Below are 18,436 nucleotides of genomic sequence, written 5' to 3'. Positions count from 1 at the left end.
TTTCTTTAAAGGCCTCTCCTTTAGAATATTAAATATTCTACCATTGAAGAGTTTGGATGTGTAATTTTGTGATGCTTTAGAAAAATAATTTAAGCACAAAATAAACTTTTCTAAGCACTTCACTGAAGCTGAAGGCGAGTGTGATTTCTAGTTGCATATTTAACGATGCTTAATTAATTTGCATTTTACAGTGTTCAAGTGAATATTTGTGTCACTGTGTATATACTTGATATGTGTAATCAAAAGGATAGAGTCATACACATCTGTTTCTGTCACTTGAGATGACAGAGAAATGCTTCTTGTTAATTAAGCGTTCTATTTTTCTAGTCTTGTAGTATACATGACAATATAGTTTTAAGTTTTTAAGTGATTAAAAACAATATATACAAAAGATTACAAGTAGGCTGAACATGTAGAGACTTGATATTTCATAAAAGAGATGATCTTGTGTGTCTTCAGGATTGTCACTGTAGACATCTGAATAATCAATTTTCTGTCACACCAGAGGCTTACAGAAACTATATTGGGATCATTTTACCTTTAACAGACCCCTTTTGTTTCTGCATTGGTTTAAAGGGGCTCCACATGGCAGCTTAGCAACAGATCATCTAGGAGGGAATAAGGTGCAATATCAGCATCCTGGAGAACGCTGCTCCCCACGATGCCTCAGTCATTCAGCTCCAGCACTAAAGTATTGAAATCTGATCACTCCACTAGAAAATGCAGTATTCTACCACGTATTGCCTAAATACTTAAATGAGCAAGACTGACAGTAGTTTGCATGAAGGTTCCATGGGGAACATTCTTCATTCATTGAGTATTGGAGCTGTGCTCTTTTCCTGTAATAATTCATTTAGTCTGACTACAGTATGTGATATCTGAGCATTACATGTGAACAGGCTCAGAGAGCTAGGGCAGAAATAGGTACAATCAGAAACCACAAGATTTCAAATCATGCTTTTTTTTTCAGCACAAGTACTGCAGATTTAGCAATTTATATATGAAATTACAATATAAATTTAAAAATTTCACTCTTATCAGATATTGCAACAAATATATTCAGAAATACCAGAATTCAGTACGTGCAGTCTTGTGTTTTGGGTACTGCATAAAGAATCGAGGTTATTACCATAAATGATGCTTTTGAAAGCAGTTTTCTCTCTAGTCAGTTGTGTTCTTATTGAGCCCGATGCATAAAAAGGCATAGTACTGGACTCGTGATTAGATAAACATTTTTGAATGAACATTTTAACTCATTTTAAAGTTACCTAGGATATTCTGATTCATTGCATAATTTAAGTTAGAATTCTTTCGATAATTTTTTTTCCCAAGCTTTACTGAGGTATGATTGACAAATTACTTTTGATGTGGGTATTTTGTTAATCATAATTGTTTTGGGTTGGAATTTAAATGAGTGGTCATACTGAGTATAATTGTGTAATTCTAAAAGTAAATTTTAAATTGAATATCCTACTTGCAGATTTAGATATGTTGGTATTTCATATCCAGCAACTTTTGCACCTGTTTTAGAGCCATTGAAATTAGAAAAACATAAGTTTAAATTGGAACTTTGATACTCTATAAGTAGTAAGATTCAGTTACATACTTGAACTAAACATCTAAAATGTTCCTTCTCCTTTAATGATTTTTTAGTTTTGATTCATTCATTACAAATGGTGATAATATCAGTACTGTATTGTGGCCATTAATGAAATCAGCTGTCCTTCCTTTTTACCCATTTGGCTATGTGTGACACTACTTATAAGCCTGTTCCCATTGTAGTATCACAACTCAGACTGGTTGTATCCTGAAAATGAAAATATAAGAAGTCAGTTGAGCAAATAGACGTTTGATTTATCTGAAACTTCTTTTAAATCTAAGCATAATTGAGAGAGTTATGTTTTAAATTCCTTGAAACTATCTTGATACTTCACTTGGAAGAATAACTTAAGTAATTAAGTGTTTTTTTAAACTTCCTAAGCTTCAGTGCTTTACTAAAGCATGTAGTAGAAAGAAGGTTGCTAGTGGGTTAGAATGTATCAACTCAAGTAAGTACTTAGGAAGTTTCAACATATTGCTACCAAGGCATTCCTAAGAAACCTTCTCTAAACTTTAGTCTTTCTGTTTCCACAGAATCAAGTGTATACTTGGTTGGAAATTGTAAATGCTCTTAACCCTATCTTTCCAGCCCCAACCCAACTAGTGTTCCTGAAACTACTTTAACAAATGAACTGTTGTTCTCTGAGCCTGCCTCATTCCATCTGTTGCTTCAAGAGTCAGCTCAAATCCTGTGAGTCCTTTCTGGCCCACAGTCATTTATTTCAGAAAGAAACTATTTTGTGGGTTTTTACCATTCTCTGGCAGTTAAATCATATACTATCTTGTAATATTTCTTCTCTTGCATTTATTATACCAATTAACGGACATGGAGCAACCACAATACATCTCTAGGCCTCGATTTGTGAGTAAAGTGATTTCTGAGGTTCTCTACCTTCAACAAGATAAACATTGCTCTCATCTGTTGTCTCGAAAAGCTGACTGTCAACTCTTTGGGGCCTGGAACTTATTGTTAGTTTGATACGAAGTGTAGTGTTGGGGGGAGACTTCTGGGCAGAGGTCAAGGGACCTGGCTTCAAATCTTGTCTCCACCCCTGACCAGGAATGCAACTGCCGCCTCTCTGGACACTGATTTTCATATTTATGAAATGAGGGAAAGTTGAGTAGTCTAGTGTTCAGATAAATGACTTTGGGGAAATTCTTGAACATTAAAGTTATTTGTAACTTTAGCTTCCTGGGCAAGTTTCCTAGAATATTAATTCCTTGTGAAGGAAGACAGTCAAATAGTAAAGCTATTAATGTTGACAGTAAGCTGTGTGAGTGTCACTAGGAACTCACTTGGGTCCTCAGTCTACTGAGATGGGGGAGCAGGAAAAGAAAAACTCTTCTGCCTTTACTCTCATGGTAAGCACTGGTGTCATCATTCACACCAGAACCCAGATTTTAAGTTCTGCATTTCTTTGCAGCCCTGTGCTTCAGGGGAAGCTTGACTCCATCCTTGCTTACTAGGGGCAAGTTTAAATCCTATTTTATGTGGATTTTGTGTTTAGTATGCAAAATCTTACATGTCCTTTTGACAGTAACTTGAGTCTTCTCCTGAGAACGGGAGCAGTGTAAATTTGAAGGTGGTAAGGAAGAATTATTTTGCCATTTTGTCCCCTTTGAGGAGGAAGTAAAGGCTGAGGTATGTTTATGTCTTCTGAAATATGTGGGTTTTTTTTTTTTTAGTTTATTTTTTATTGTCAAGATTAAATGAGATAATGTATGTGAAAATGCCAGTTATAACTTAGCACGTGCAAACAGCTCAATATGGAATGTTTCTTAATCTAATGTTTATGAAAGGGGATTTCAGTTGAATAGCCCTACTGCTTAATAGACTATGTAACTTGCATTGTAATTTGAGCTATTTTTGAAGGTTTTTTTTGCAGACATGCAAAGAGTATGATTACTTTTTTTTTTTACATCTTTATTGGAGTATAATTGCTTTACAATGGTGTGTTAGTTTCTGCTTTATAACAAAGTGAATCAGTTATACATATACATATGTTCCCATATCTCTTTCCTCTTGCATCTCCCTCCCTCCCACCCTCCCTATCCAACCCCTCCAGGCGGTCACAAAGCACCGAGCTGATCTCCCTGTGCTATGCGGCTGCTTCCCACTAGCTATCTACCTTACGTTTGTTAGTGTATATATATGTCCATGCCACTCTCTCGCTTTGTCACAGCTTACCCTTCCCCCTCCCCATATCCTAAAATCCATTCTCTAGTAGGTCTGTGTCTTTATTCCTGTCTTACCCCTAGGTTCTTCGTGACATTTTTTTTTCTTAGATTCCATATATATGTGTTAGCATACGGTATTTGTCTTTCTCTTTCTGACTTACTTCACTCTGTATGACAGATTCTAGGTCTATCCACCTCATTACAAATAGCTCAATTTCGTTTCTTTTTATGGCTGAGTAATATTCCATTGTATATATGTGCCACATCTTCTTTATCCATTCATCCGATGATGGACACTTAGGTTGTTTCCATCTCCGGGCTATTGTAAATAGAGCTGCAATGAACATTTTGGTGCATGACTCTTTGAATTATGGTTTTCTCAGGGTATATGCCCAGTAGTGGGATTGCTGGGTCATATGGTAGTTCTATTGGTAGTTTTTTAAGGAACCTCCATACTGTTCTCCACAGTGGCTGTATCAATTTACATTCCCACCAACAGTGCAAGAGGGTTCCCTTTTCTCCACACCCTCTCCAACATTTTTTGTTTCTAGATTTTTTGATGATGGCCATTCTGACTGGTGTGAGATGATATCTCATTGTAGTTTGGATTTGCATTTCTCTAATGATTTATGATGTTGAGCATTCTTTCATGTGTTTGTTGGCAGTCTGTATATCTTCTTTGGAGAAATGTCTATTTAGGTCTCCTGCCCATTTTTGGATTGGGTCGTTTGTTTTTTTGTTATTGAGCTGCATGAGCTGCTTATAAATTTTGGAGATTAATCCTTTGTCAGTTGCTTCATTTGCAGATATTTTCTCCCATTCTGAGGTTGTCTTTTGGTCTTGTTTATGGTTTCCTTTGCTGTGCAAAAGCTTTGAAGTTTCATTAGGTCCCATTTGTTTATTTTTGTTTTTATTTCCATTTCTCTAGGAGGTGGGTCAAAAAGGATCTTGCTGTGATTTATGTCATAGAGTGTTCTGCGTATGTTTTCCTCTAAGAGTTTGATAGTTTCTGGCCTTACATTTAGGTCTTTAATCCATTTTGAGCTTATTTTTGTGTATGGTGTTAGGGAGTGATCTAATCTCATACTTTTATATGTACCTGTCCAGTTTTCCCAGCACCACTTATTGAAGAGGCTGTCCTTTCTCCACTGTACATTCCTGCCTCCTTTATCAAAGATAAGGTGACCATATGTGCGTGGGTTTATCTCTGGGCTTTCTATCCTGTTCCATTGATCTATCTTTCTGCTTTTGTGCCAGTACCATACTGTCTTAATTACTGTAGCTTTGTAGTATAGTCTGAAGTCAGGGAGCCTGATTCCTCCAGCTCCATTTTTCGTTCTCAAGATTGCTTTGGCTCTTCGGGGTCTTTTGTGTTTCCATACAAATTGTGAAATTTTTTGTTCTAATTCTGTGAAAAATGCCAGTGGTAGCTTGATAGGGATTGCATTAAATCTGTAGATTGCTTTGGGCAGTAGAGTCATTTTCACAATGTTGATTCTTCCAATCCAAGAACATGGTATATCTCTCCATCTATTTGTATCATCTTTAATTTCTTTCATCAGTGTCATAATTTTCTGCATACAGGTCTTTTGTCTCCTTAGGTAGGTTTATTCCTAGATATTTTATTCTTTTTGTTGCAATGGTAAATGGGAGTGTTTTTTTGATTTCACTTTCAGATTTTTCATCATTAGTGTATAGGAATGCCAGAGATTTCTGTGCATTAATTTTGTATCCTGCTACTTTACCAAATTCATTGATTAGCTCTAGTAGTTTTCTGGTAGCATCTTTAGTATTCTCTATGTATAGTGTCATGTCATCTGCAAACAGTGACAGCTCTACTTCTTCTTTTCCGATTTGGATTCCTTTTATTTCCTTCTCTTCTGTGATTGCTGTGGCTAAAACTTCCAGAACTATGTTGAATAAGAGTGGTGAGAGTGGGCAACCCTGTCTTGTTCCTGATCTTAGTGGAAATGCTTTCAGTTTTTCACCATTGAGGACGATGTTGGCTGTGGGTTTGTCATATATGACCTTTATTATGTTGAGGAAAGTTCCCTGTATGCCTACTTTCTGCAGGGTTTTTATCATAAATGGTGTTGAATATTGTCGAAAGCTTTCTCTGCATCTATTGAGATGATCATATGGTTTTCTCCTTCAATTTGTTAATATGGTGTAACACATTGATTGATTTGCGTATATTGAAGAATCTTTGCATTATTGGAATAAACCCCACTTGATCATGGTATATGATCCGTTTAATGTGCTGTTGGATTCTGTTTGCTAGTATTTTGTTGAGGATTTTTGCTCTATGTTCATCAGTGATACTGGCCTTTAGTTTTCTTTCTTTGTGACATCCTTGTCTGGTTTTGGTATCAGGGTGATGGTGGCCTCGTAGAGTGACTTTGGGAGTGCTCCTCCCTCTGCTATATCTTGGAAGAGTTTCAGAAGGATAGGTGTTAGCTCTTCTCTAAATGTTTGATAGAATTTGCCTGTGAAGCCATGTGTTCCTGGGCTTTTGTTTGTCGGAAGATTTTAAATCACAGTTTCAATTTCAGTGCTTGTGATTGGTCTGTTCATATTTTCTATTTCTTCCTGATTCAGTCTTGGCAGGTTGTGCATTTCTAAGAATTTGTCCATTTCTTCCAGGTTGTCCATTTTATTGGCATATAGTTGCTTGTAGTAATCTCTCATGACCTTTTGTATTTCTGCAGTGTCAGTTGTTACTTCTCCTTTTTCATTTCTAATTCTGTTGATTTGAGTCTTCTCCCTTTTTTTCTTGATGAGTCTGGCTAATGGTTTATCAATTTTGTTTGTCTTCTCAAAGAACCAGCTTTTAGTTTTATTGATCTTTGCTCTCGTTTCCTTCATTTCTTTTTCATTTATTTCTGATCTGATCTGTATGATTTCTTTCCTTCTGCTAACTTTGGGGGTTTTTTGTTCTTCTTTCTCTAATTGCTTTAGGTGCAAGGTTAGGTTGTTTATTTGAGATGTTTCCTGTTTCTTAAGGTAGGATTGTATTGCTATAAACTTCCCTCTTAGAACTGCTTTTGCTGCATCCCATAGATTTTGGGTCGTCGTGTCTCCATTGTCATTTGTTTCTAGGTATTTTTTAATTTCCTCTTTGATTTCTTCAGTGATCACTTCATTATTAAGTAGTGTATTGTATTGTTTAGCCTCCATGTGTTTGTATTTTTTACAGATCTTTTCCTGTAATTGATATCTAGTCTCATAGCATTGTGATCGGAAAAGATACTTGATACGATTTCAATTTTCTTAAATTTACCAAGGCTTGATTTGTGACCCAAGATATGATCTATCCTGGAGAATGTTCCATGAGCACTTGAGAAAAATTTGTATTCTGTTGTTTTTGGATGGAATGTCCAATAAATATCAATGAGGTCCATCTTGTTTAATGTATCATTTAAAGCTTGTGTTTCCTTATTTATTTTCATTTTGGATGATCTGTCCGTTGGTGAAAATGGGGTGTTAAAGTCCCCTACTATGAATGTGTTACTGTCGATTTCCCCTTTTATGGCTGTTAGTATTTGCCTTATGTATTGAGGTACTCCTATGTTGGGTGCATAAATATTTACAATTGTTATATCTTCTTGGATCGATCCCTTGATCATTATGTAGTGTCCTTCTTTGTCTTTTCTAATAGTCTATTTAAAAGTCTATTTTGTCTGATATGAGAATTGCTACTCCAGCTTTCTTTTGGTTTCCATTTGCATGAAATATCTTTTTCCATCCCCTTATTTTCAGTCTGTATGTGTCTCTAGGTCTGAAGTGGGTCTCTTGTAGACAGCAAATATATGGGTCTTGTTTTTGTATCCATTCAGCCAATCTGTGTCTTTTGGTGGGAGCATTTAGTCCATTTACATTTAAGGTAGTTATTGATATGTCTGTTCCTATTCCCATTATCTTAATTGTTTTGGGTTCGTTATTGTAGGTCTTTTCCTTCTCTTGTGTTTGTTGCCTAGAGAAGTTCCTTTAGCAGTTGTTGTAAAGCTGATTTGGTGGTGCTGAACTCTCTCAGCTTTTGCTTGTCTGTAAAGGCTTTAATTTCTCCATCAAATCTGATTGAGATCCTTGCTGGGTAGAGTAATCTTGGTTGCAGGTTTTTCTCCTTCATCACTTTAAATATGTCCTGCCACTCCCTTCTGGCTTGCAGAGTTTCTGCTGAAAGATCAGCTGTTAACTTTATGGGGATTCCCTTGTGTGTTATTTGTTGTTTTTCCCTTGCTGCTTTTAATGTTTTCTTTGTATTTAATTTTTGACAGTTTGATTAATATGTGTCTTGGCATATTTCTCCTTGGATTTATCCTGTATGGGACTCTCTGTGTTTCCTGGACTTGATTAACTATTTCCTTTCCCATATTAGGGAAGTTTTCAACTATAATCTCTTCAAAAACTTTCTCAGTCCCTTTCTTTTTCTCTTCTTCTTCTTGAACCCCTATAATTCGAATGTTGGTGTGTTTAATGTTGTCCCAGAGGACTCTGAGACTGTCCTCAGTTCTTTTCATTCTTTATTCTTTATTCTGCTCTGCAGTAGTTATTTCCACTATTTTATCTTCCAGGTCACTTATCCGTTCTTCTGCCTCAGTTATTCTGCTATTGATCCCATCTAGAGTATTTTTCATTTCATTTATTGTGTTGTTCATCATTGCTTGTTTCATCTTTAGTTCTTCTATGTCCTTGTTAAATGTTTCTTGCATTTTGTCTATTGTATTTCCAAGATTTTGGATCATCTTTACTATCATTATTCTGAATTCTTTTTCAGGTAGACTGCCTATTTCCTCTTCATTTGTTAGGTCTGGTGCATTTTTATCTTGCTCCTTCATCTGCTGTGTGTTTTTCTGTCTTCTCATTTTGCTTATCTTACTGTGTTTGAGGTCTCCTGTTTGCAGGCTGCAGGTTCGTAGTTCCCGCTGTTTTTGATGTCTGTCCCCAGTGGCTATGGTTGGTTCAGTGGGTTGTGTAGGCTTCCTGGTGGAGGGGACTAGTGCCTGTGTTCTGGTGGATGAGGCTGGATGTTGTCTTTCTGGTGGGCAGGTCCACGTCTGGTGGTGTGTTTTGGGGTGTCTGTGGCCTTATTATGATTTTAGGCAGCCTCTCTGCTAATGGGTGGGGTTGTGTTCCTATCTTGCTAGTTGTTTGGCATAGGATGTCCAGCACTGTAGCTTGCTGGTCGTTGAGTGAAGCTGGGTGCTGGTGTTGAGACGGAGATCTCTGGGAGATTTTTGCCATTTGATATTATGTGGAGTTGGGAGGTCTCTTGTGGACCAGTTTCCTGAAGTTGGCTCTCCCACCTCAGAGGCACAGCACTGACTCCTGGCTGGAGCACCAAGAGCCTTTCATCCACAGGGCTCAGAATAAAAGGGAGAAAAAGTAGAAAGAAAGAATTAGTAGAAGTAGAAAGAAAGAAAGGAGGGAGGGCGGGAGGGAGCAAGGAAGGAAGGAGGGAAGGAAGGAAGAAAAGAAAGAAGATAAAGTAAAATAAAAGAAAGTAAGATAAAATATAATAAAGTTATTAAAATAAAAAAATAATTTTTAAGAGAGAAAAAAGAAACAAACAAACAAAAAACGGCCGTATAGAACCCTAGGACAAATGGTGGAAGCAAAGCTATAGAGACAAAATCTCACACAGAAGCATACACAGACACACTCACAAAAAGAGGAAAAGGGGAAAAAATAAATCTTGCTCCCAAAGTCCACCTCCTTAATTTGGGATGATTCGTTGTCTATTCATGTATTCCACAGATGCAGGGTACATCAAGTTGATTGTGGAGCTTTAATCCGCTGCTTCTGAGGCTGCTGGGAGAGAGTTCCTTTTCTCTTTGTTCTCACAGCTCCCAGGGCCTCAGGTTTGGATTTGGCCTCGCTCAGACAGGATGGGGTTAAAGGAGCCGCTGATTCGCGAGCTCTGGCTCACTCAGGCGGGGGCGGGGGGGGAGGGGCTTGGAGTGCGGGGCGGGCCTGCGGCGGCCGAGGCCAGCGTGACGTTGCACCAGCCTGAGGCGCGCCGTGCGTTCTCCCAGGGAAGTTGTCCCTGAATCCCGGGACCCTGGCAGTGGCAGGCAGCACAGGCTCCCCGGAAGAGGGGGTGTGGATAGTGACCTGTGCTCGCACACAGGCTTCTTGGTGGCGGCAGCAGCAGCATTAGCGTCTCATGCCCGTCTCTGGGGTCCGCGCTTTTAGCCGCGGCTCGCGCCCATCTCTGGAGCGCCTTTAACCAGCGCTCTTAATCCCCTCTCCTCGCGCACCAGGCAACAAAGAGGTAAGAAAAAGTCTCTTGCCTCTTCGGCAGGTCCAGACTTTTCCCCGGACTCCCTCCTCGCTAGCCGTGGCGCACTAACCCTCTGCAGGCTGTGTTCAGGCCGACAACCCCAGTCCTCTCCCGGCGCTCCGACCGAAGCCCGAGCCTCAACTCCCAGCCCCGCCCGCCCTGGCGGGCGAGCAGACAAGCCTCTCGGGCTGGTGAGTGCCGGTCGGCCTTGATCTTCTGTGCGGGAATCTCTCCGCTTTGCCCTCCGCACCCCTGTTGCTGTGCTCTCCCCCGCGGCTCCGAAGCTTTCCCCCTCCGCCACCGGCAGTCTCCGCCTGCGAAGGGGCTTCTAGTGTGCGGAAATCTTACTTCCTTCACAGCTCCCGCCCACTGGTGCGGGTCCCGTCCCTATTCTTTTGTCTCTGTTTTTTCTTTTTTCTTTTGCCCTACCCAGGTACGTGGGGGGGGGGGGGGGTTCTTGCCTTTCGGGAGGTCTGAAGTCTTCTGCCAGCGTTCAGTAGGTGTTCTGTAGGAGTTGTTCCACGTGTAGACGTTTTTCTGGTGTATCTGTGGGGAGGAAGATGATCTCCGCGTCTCACTCTTCCGCCATCTTCCCGGAAGCCCTGATTACTTTTTTTGATATGATTTTTTTTCTTTTTTTTTTTTTTGCGGTACGCGGGCCTCTCACTGTTGTGGCCTCTCCCATTGCGGAGCACAGGCTCCGGACGCGCAGGCTCAGCGGCCAAGGCTCACGAGCCTAGCCGCTCCGCAGCATGTAGGATCCTCCCGGACCGGGGCACAAACCCGCGTCCCCTGCATCGGCAGGCGGACTCTCAACCACTGCGCCACCAAGGAAGTCCTTGATATGGTTTTTGAGCTCCTTGTCAATGGATGCTTTGACACATCATTGCTGGAGAAGCCAAACGACTCGATAACTTGCAATTAGATACAGCATGTAAAAATTCTTTTGTTATGTTCGGTGTTTATGTATGAGTTCAGATTGTGCAATGGCCGCAAGCTTTAATCCAAGGATACACAAATTGTACAGAACGATGTTACTTATTCTCCCCTTTGCATATGAGCTTATAGAGAAATTATAGTACACAAGGACAGGACAATGTGGTGAGTATGTTTTTTCATTAAATTAAAGGACCATCTTTTATTCTGATATATTCTTCTACTTCTTAATGTTTTTAAAATTAAAAATGCTAAATTAAAAAAAGCCCAAAGTTTAGAGTTGACAATCTCTTGTGAGTATCCTAAATTTGGAGAATTTTATTGGGACACAAAATTTTGAACTCTGAGAACAACTCATGTAGTCTGAGATGAGTAAACTGAAGTTTCTTCACTAGACAGCTCATAAAAGGCAGTAGAAAGTGAGGATTCAGGTGTCCTTACATTAACTCATTTCTTTCTACTTCACGAAGTTTTCTCTGAGTGGGGTTAGTGGAAACCATGCCATGTTATACCACTGCAAACTTAAATGCGCTGTTCGTGTTGTTAAATGGAACCCAAGTCTTTTATCAAAAAGGGCTGTTGGCTTATAGATCTATCTGGTGACTATTACTGTACCATTTAGGCCTGTAGTCTCATTTCTCTCTGTGTCTGTGTTGGAAAGACAGAATCAGCAAGATGAATGATTATCTTTCAAATTTAGTTGCATTAATAACATTTCTGCCTCTTCATATAGGGAGGTGAGATTGAATCTGATGCTTGGTACTAAGGAATAGAAAGACCAGTTAGGTACACTGAGGTTCTGTAACCCTTTTTTTTTTTTTTTTTTTACGTGAAGCATCATTATAAAACTTATAGTAAGAAGAGAAGTGCCCAAGTTAAGTTCATGTGGATCACATTCATGTCTTGGCACTATGCCAGCTTACTGTTTGCTGAATGTATTCATTCTGCAGTGTTTACCACTGACCTTGAGGCAGACCACCAAAGAAAGCTCCAATGGTGCCAGTTATCAGACTTTGTGCAATACAAATTTTATTACAATATTTTCTATACTCTATCTCATGATCCCCATTGATTTACTTTATCTCTAATGTGAGGTATTGTTAAAAACACTTTACTTGTGTGTATTGCTTTAGAGTTTACCAAGAGCTTTCACAAGCTTTATTTCATTTGGCTCTCATAGAAACCTTGATTTTGGGGTAGGTATTATTATTATTATTATTATTTTTACAGGTAAGAAAATTGAAACTCTGAGAGGCCAAGAGACCCGCTTGAGATTACACAACTAGTAAGTGCTGCAATTAAGACTCGAACCTAGGATTGCTGACTTTAGTATAGAGTTAAACGCTTCTCAGATTATCTTCTGTAGAACATTAGTCTCACAAAATGTTTCATGAAGAAGATCTTCATGGTGAAATGAGTTTGGGAAAGCCTGTGTATGTTGTTCCTTCTGGATGCTCACAATACATCAGTCCCTGTACCAACAAGAGCTTTGTTCAACCTGATATTTCCCAGATTTATCTGAATATAGAAGCCCTTTTAAAACTAACACACTCTAAACACCCCAAGGCATTAGTATTCCTTAAAATACACTTTTGGGGGAATATTAGTGTAGTAACTTTTCCTATACCGTACTACCCTAATCTTGTATGGAACTTTTTGTATGGTACCTTATAATTTAAGCTTTCTGCTCTTGTCGAATGCTAGCTTCCTGAAAATACACCAAAATCATCCTATTGATAAACTAAAGCTGAGTTTATTGCTTACTATATATGGTAAGGACAGTCACTACATTGACAGTCTTAGTGGTGTCTTGGATAGAGGCAGCTTATTGAGTTCTTTTGGGATCTGGTTTAAGATGATTGTTTGATTTGAGGGCTTGTTTATGATGGGACATATTAAGGACTAGGGTTTTAAAGCAAATTTTGAAAAGTAAACAGTCATTCAATGCCATCTATTATTCTGAGAAGGGAGTATAAACTTGGCTGAGGGTCAATTGAATAGTCTAGCGTTCAGATAAATGACATTGAAGAAGTTCTTGAACAATGAAGCTATTTGCAACTTCAGCTTCCTGGGCAAGTTTCCTAGAATATAAATGCCATGTGAATGAAGACAGTCGAATAATAAAGTTGTTAATAGTAAGCTGTGTGGGTGCAGATGGGTTCAGTTATCAGTATGGCCCCCTTATTGCCATTCTTTGGCCTGAGCTGAAGGATTCACAACTGGGGATGTGATCTCACGATCTTGACTGCAGAGCTTCACTGCTCTTTGTAGCATCATTATCATGTATCCGGTTTCCTAGATGGTTGTTTCAGCATCCATAAGTGTTAGATTTTTCTGTTCTTTTACTGGATCATTTTTTTAATCATGTGGTGGGATGACAGTTGCATGGTGGCTATAAAACTTGTAGTCACCCATCTGAGCCCCTGTATAACAAATAGCAAGGGAAGGATTATGACCAAAGTTTATAGAGTTCTAATGCCTGAGCCAAGAGTGCCCAAATTAAACTGGATGAACAGATTTTATTTCCAGTGTAATGAGCCTGCAGTACCAAATATGGGATTATTAGCCAAATTATCCAATTTTGTAATTCCTTTGTTAGTTTACCAGATCTCTTTAGTAGTAATAAAGATGTCATAGAAGTTTGGAAGGATATAAGCTCACCATTTCCCCCTACCTGCCTAAAACAGCACGTGATCCCCCTCAAGACACCAATATTATATCTAATGGGCTCTTATTCCATTTAATTTCCTGAACCTCTCGGATGAGGAGTTCCTTGGTGAAACTTTATAGCCTTGGTGGCTTTGTCTAGCTCCCCTTTGTCTGCGTTTCTCTGAATCATAGCGTGTCAGACTATCCTGAGGGCAGGTATCCCTCTATCAAGGTAACTACCCCCTGTCCATTTTGCAGGTAGTAGATGGTGGGCTTTTGTGTTTAAGATAAAGGGAACTTCCCTGGCAGTCCAGTGGTGAAGAGTCCGTGCTTCCACTGCCGGGGGCACAGGTTCGATCCCTGGTCAGGGAACTAAGATCCTGCATGCCGCGAGGGGCAGTCAAACAAACAAACAAAAAAGATGTAATTGTGTTACATATTCAATTTTGTGTTACAAATCTGGTCATTGGTGCCACTCAGTCATCTATTTTTGGTCAAAATACCCCTATGGGTTGTCAAATAGTTTTTTATGATTTGGGGGCCACTTAAGAGTAGTCTGGCTCCAGGTGATGAAGTGTCAAGACCATTAATTAGGCAGATCTAAAGTGAAAGAAATAGTGTGTTTTACCTCTAAAACTGGATAAAGTGAGACAGCTTCCAAATATGCACCATCTATTCCCTAGTTTTCTCCCAAGCTCTGTATCTGTGAAAGCTAGCTCCCACAGAAGGTCCCAAGTATTAGTTTTGGTGGAAAGAAGAGTATTTGTTTTTCACCTAGATGATCATCATCTAGATCTATGATGACAGGGGATTTTAGATTTCTGGCTATACTTGTGTTTGCCATCCAAAAAGTCACCTAATAAAACAGTTGTCAGTTACCCAGAAAATCATCTGATATCATTATACGGAAGTAGAACCAAGGAAAGCTGGGTGCTCCTCCCAATGGAAAATGTGTACAATTCCAGCAGTTAGTTCGGTTGCATGCTTTAACCAGTTCATGAGTAAATTGTCTGTCCCTGAAGACTAAATCTTTGGTTTTAGGTTGTGCAAGGTTTAGGAGGATTTTGAGGAAAGGCTGCTCATACCTGTTGATGACAAGGCTGGGTGTATTGCATGAGCTCCTTGCAATATTTAGTCATGTCCACTTGCTAGTAGTGTGTGGAGTCTAGGATCCGATGAAATATTCCTAGATGTCTGGACAGGCGTGTTACTTAATCATAAGCCAAGAGCTGATGAAGCCCAGAGGAGTCATTAAAGCCAATGAGAAGATCTTAGACCATAGAACTTTGAGAGACTGAGAGCTTTGCTAAACTGAGTTTCAGAATTCCATTTGCTCTTTCTACTTTTCCTAGAAATTGGAGGCAATATGGATACAGGCATACCCCATTTTATGGTGCTTTGTTTTATTGCTCTTTGCAAATACTATATTTTTTACAAATTGAAGATTTGTGGCAGCCCTGTGTCGAGCAGGTAAATCGGCACCATTTTTCCAACAACATTTGCTCACTTTGTGTCTGAGTCACATTTTGGTAATTCTTGCAATGTTTCAAAGTTTTTCATTATTATATTTGTTATGGTGATCAGTGATCTTTGATATTACTATTGTAATTGTTTTGGGGTGCCACAAACTGTGCCCCGATAAGACTGCAACCTTAATTGATAAATTGTGTGTGTTCTGACTGCTCCATTGACCAGCTGTTCACCCCCATCTCCTTCTCCTTGGGCCTCCCTATCTCCTTAGAAACAGCAATATTGAAATTAGGCCAATTAATAACCCTGCAATGGCTTCTAAGTGTTTCAGTGAGAGAAAGCGTTGCATGTCTCTCACTTCAAATCAAAAGCTAGAAATGAGTAAGCTTAGTGAGGAAGACATGTCGAAGGCCAAGACAGGCTGAAAGCTAAGCCTCTTGTGTCAGTTAGCCAAGTTGTGAAGGAAAAGGAAAAGTTGTTAAAGGAAATTAAAAGTGCTACATGAATGTTAAGAAAGCAAAACAGCCTTATTTGCTGATATGGAGAAAATTTGAGTGGTCTGGATTGAAAATCAAAACAGCCACAACATTCCCTTAAGCCAAAGCCTAATCCAGAGCAAGGCCCTAACTCTCTTCCATTCTGTGAAGGCTGAGAGAGGTGAGGAAGCTGCAGAAGAAAGTTTGAAGCTAACAGAGGTTGGTCCATAAGGTTTAAGGAAAGAAGCCGTCTCCATAACATAAAAGTTCGAGGAGAAGCAGCAAGTGCTAACGTAGAAGCTGCAGCAAGTTTATCCAGAAGGTCTAGCTAAGACCATTAATACAGATGGCTACACTAAACAACAGATCTTCAATGTAGACTAAACAGGCTTATATTAGCAGATGCCATCTAGGATTTTCATAGCTAGAGAGGAAAAGTCATGCCTGGTTTCAAAGCTTCAAAGGACAGGCTGATTCTTGTTAGGGGCTAATGCAACTGGGGACTTTAAGTTGAAGCCAGTGCTCATCTGCCATTCCAAAAACCTGAGGCCCCTTAAGAATTATGCTGAGTTGACTCTGCTTGTGCTCTGTAAGTGCAACAACAAAGCCTGGATGACAGCACATCTGTTTACAACGTGGCTTACTGAATATTTTAAGCCTACTGTTGAGAACGACTATTAGGAAAAAAATTCCTTTCAAAATATCACTGCTTATTGACAATGCATCTGGTCACCTAGGAGCTCTGTTGGAGTTATACAATGAGATTTATGTTGTTTTCATGCCTGGTAACATCCATTCTGTAGCCCATGGATCAAGGAGTCATTTCGACTTTCAAGTCTCACTATTTAAGAAATACATTTCTTAAGGCTAAAGCTACCATGGATAGTAATTTCTCTCATGGATCTGGACAAAGTAAATTGAAAATCTTCTGGAAAGGATTCATCATTCTAGATGCCATTAAGTGCGTATGTGATTCACAGGAAGAGGTCAAAATATCAACCCTCATGGATGAATTTGAGGGGTTCAAGACTTCAGTGGAGGAAGTGACTGCAGATGTGGTGGAAATTGCAAGAGGACTAGAATTAGAAGTGGAGCCTGAAGGTGTGACTGAATTGCTGCAATCTCATGATAAAACTTGAATGGATAAGGAGTTGCTTATGGATGAGCAAAGAAAGTGGTTCCGTGAGAGGGAGTTACTTCTCTTGAAGATGCTGTGAAGATTGTTGAAATGACAACAAAGGATTTAGAATAGTACATGAACTTAATTGATAAAGCAGTGGCAGGGTTTGAGAGGATTAACTCCAATTTTGAAAAAAGTTCTACTGTGGGTAAAATGGTTATATCAACAGCTTTACATGCTATAGAGAACTCGTTCGTGAAAGGAAGAGTCAGTCGATGTGGCAAACTTCATCTCTGTCTTATTTTAAGAAAAAGCACAGCCACCCCAGTCTTCAGTAACCACCACCCTGATCAGTCAGCAGCCATCTACATGGAGGCCAGACCCTTCACCAGCAGAAAGATTATGACTCACTGAAGGCTCAGATGATGGTTATCATTTTTTAGCAATAAAACATTTTTTAAAATAAATATATTTATTTATTTATTGGCTGCGTTGGGTCTTCGTTGCTGCGTGCGGGCTTTCCTTAGTTGCAGACAGCAGGGGCTACCCTTCATTGCAGTGCGCAGGCTTGTCATTGTGGTGGCTTCTCTTGTTGTGGAGCGTGGGCTCTAGAGCGCAGGCTCGGTAGTTGTGGCGCATGGGTTTAGTTGCTCTGCAGCACGTGGGATCTTCCCAGACCAGGGCTTGAACCGTGTCCCCTGCATTGGCAGGCGGACTCTTAACCACTGCACCACTAGGGAAGTCCCCAATATTTTTAAATTAAGGAATGTCCACGGTTTTTCTTTAGATATAATACTGTTGCATATTTACTAGACTAAAATATAATGTAACTATAACTTTTGTATGCACTGGAAAACTGAAAATTTTGTGTGACTCGCTTTATTGCAATATTCATTATTGCAGTGGTCTGGAACTGAACCTGATGTATCTCCAAGGTTTGCCTGTACAAACTTTCTGATTAAGTGGTAGGGCTTTACCTACCACTTGTTAAAGCTCTTTAATAACAGTTCCAGAAAAATTGCTGCCCCTGACACTAGAGAGCTAGATTTGAATTCCCCAGGTTGGGGCATGAAATATGGTAGTTTCTCTCCTACTGTAGAGCCAGAGCTTTCTGGCAAGGAAAGACCAGTCTATCCTGAGAATAAGCAGATAATGACCAGGGCATATTTAAAACCCATAGCAGTGTGTACTTGTATGAAATCCATTTGGACATGTTCAAAGAGGACCTGAATGGGGAGCTTCTGTCCATGTTCAACTTTACAGCTTTTCCAGGGTAATGCTGGTGACATGAAACATGCAGCAGCAAATTTAGCAAACTTTCCCTGCTGTGATGAGTAATTTTGTGTCAACCTGACTGAGCTAAGGGCTGCCCAGATCCTGGTAAACATTATTTTTGGGTGCATCTGTGAGGGTATTTCTGGAAGAGATTAGCATTTGAATCAGTAGACTGAATAAAGAAGATCCACCCTCACCAATGTGGATGGACAACATCAAATAAGTTGAGGGCCCACATAGAACAGAAAGGCTGAGAAAGGGTAGATTCACTCTCCTCTTACCCTTGGACACCAGAGCTTCTGGTTTTTGGGGCTTTGGACTCGGACTGAATTTTATCACTGGCTTTTCTGTTTGGCCAGCCTGCAGACAGCAGATTGCCGGCCTCTGTGGCCTTCATAACCATGTGAGCCAATTTCTGTAATAAATGTCTTCATATATATATATATATAT

Source organism: Pseudorca crassidens, chromosome 1 (assembly GCF_039906515.1).
Source record: "Pseudorca crassidens isolate mPseCra1 chromosome 1, mPseCra1.hap1, whole genome shotgun sequence".
Classification (NCBI taxonomy): domain Eukaryota; kingdom Metazoa; phylum Chordata; class Mammalia; order Artiodactyla; family Delphinidae; genus Pseudorca; species Pseudorca crassidens.
This window is presented reverse-complemented; position numbering follows the sequence as displayed.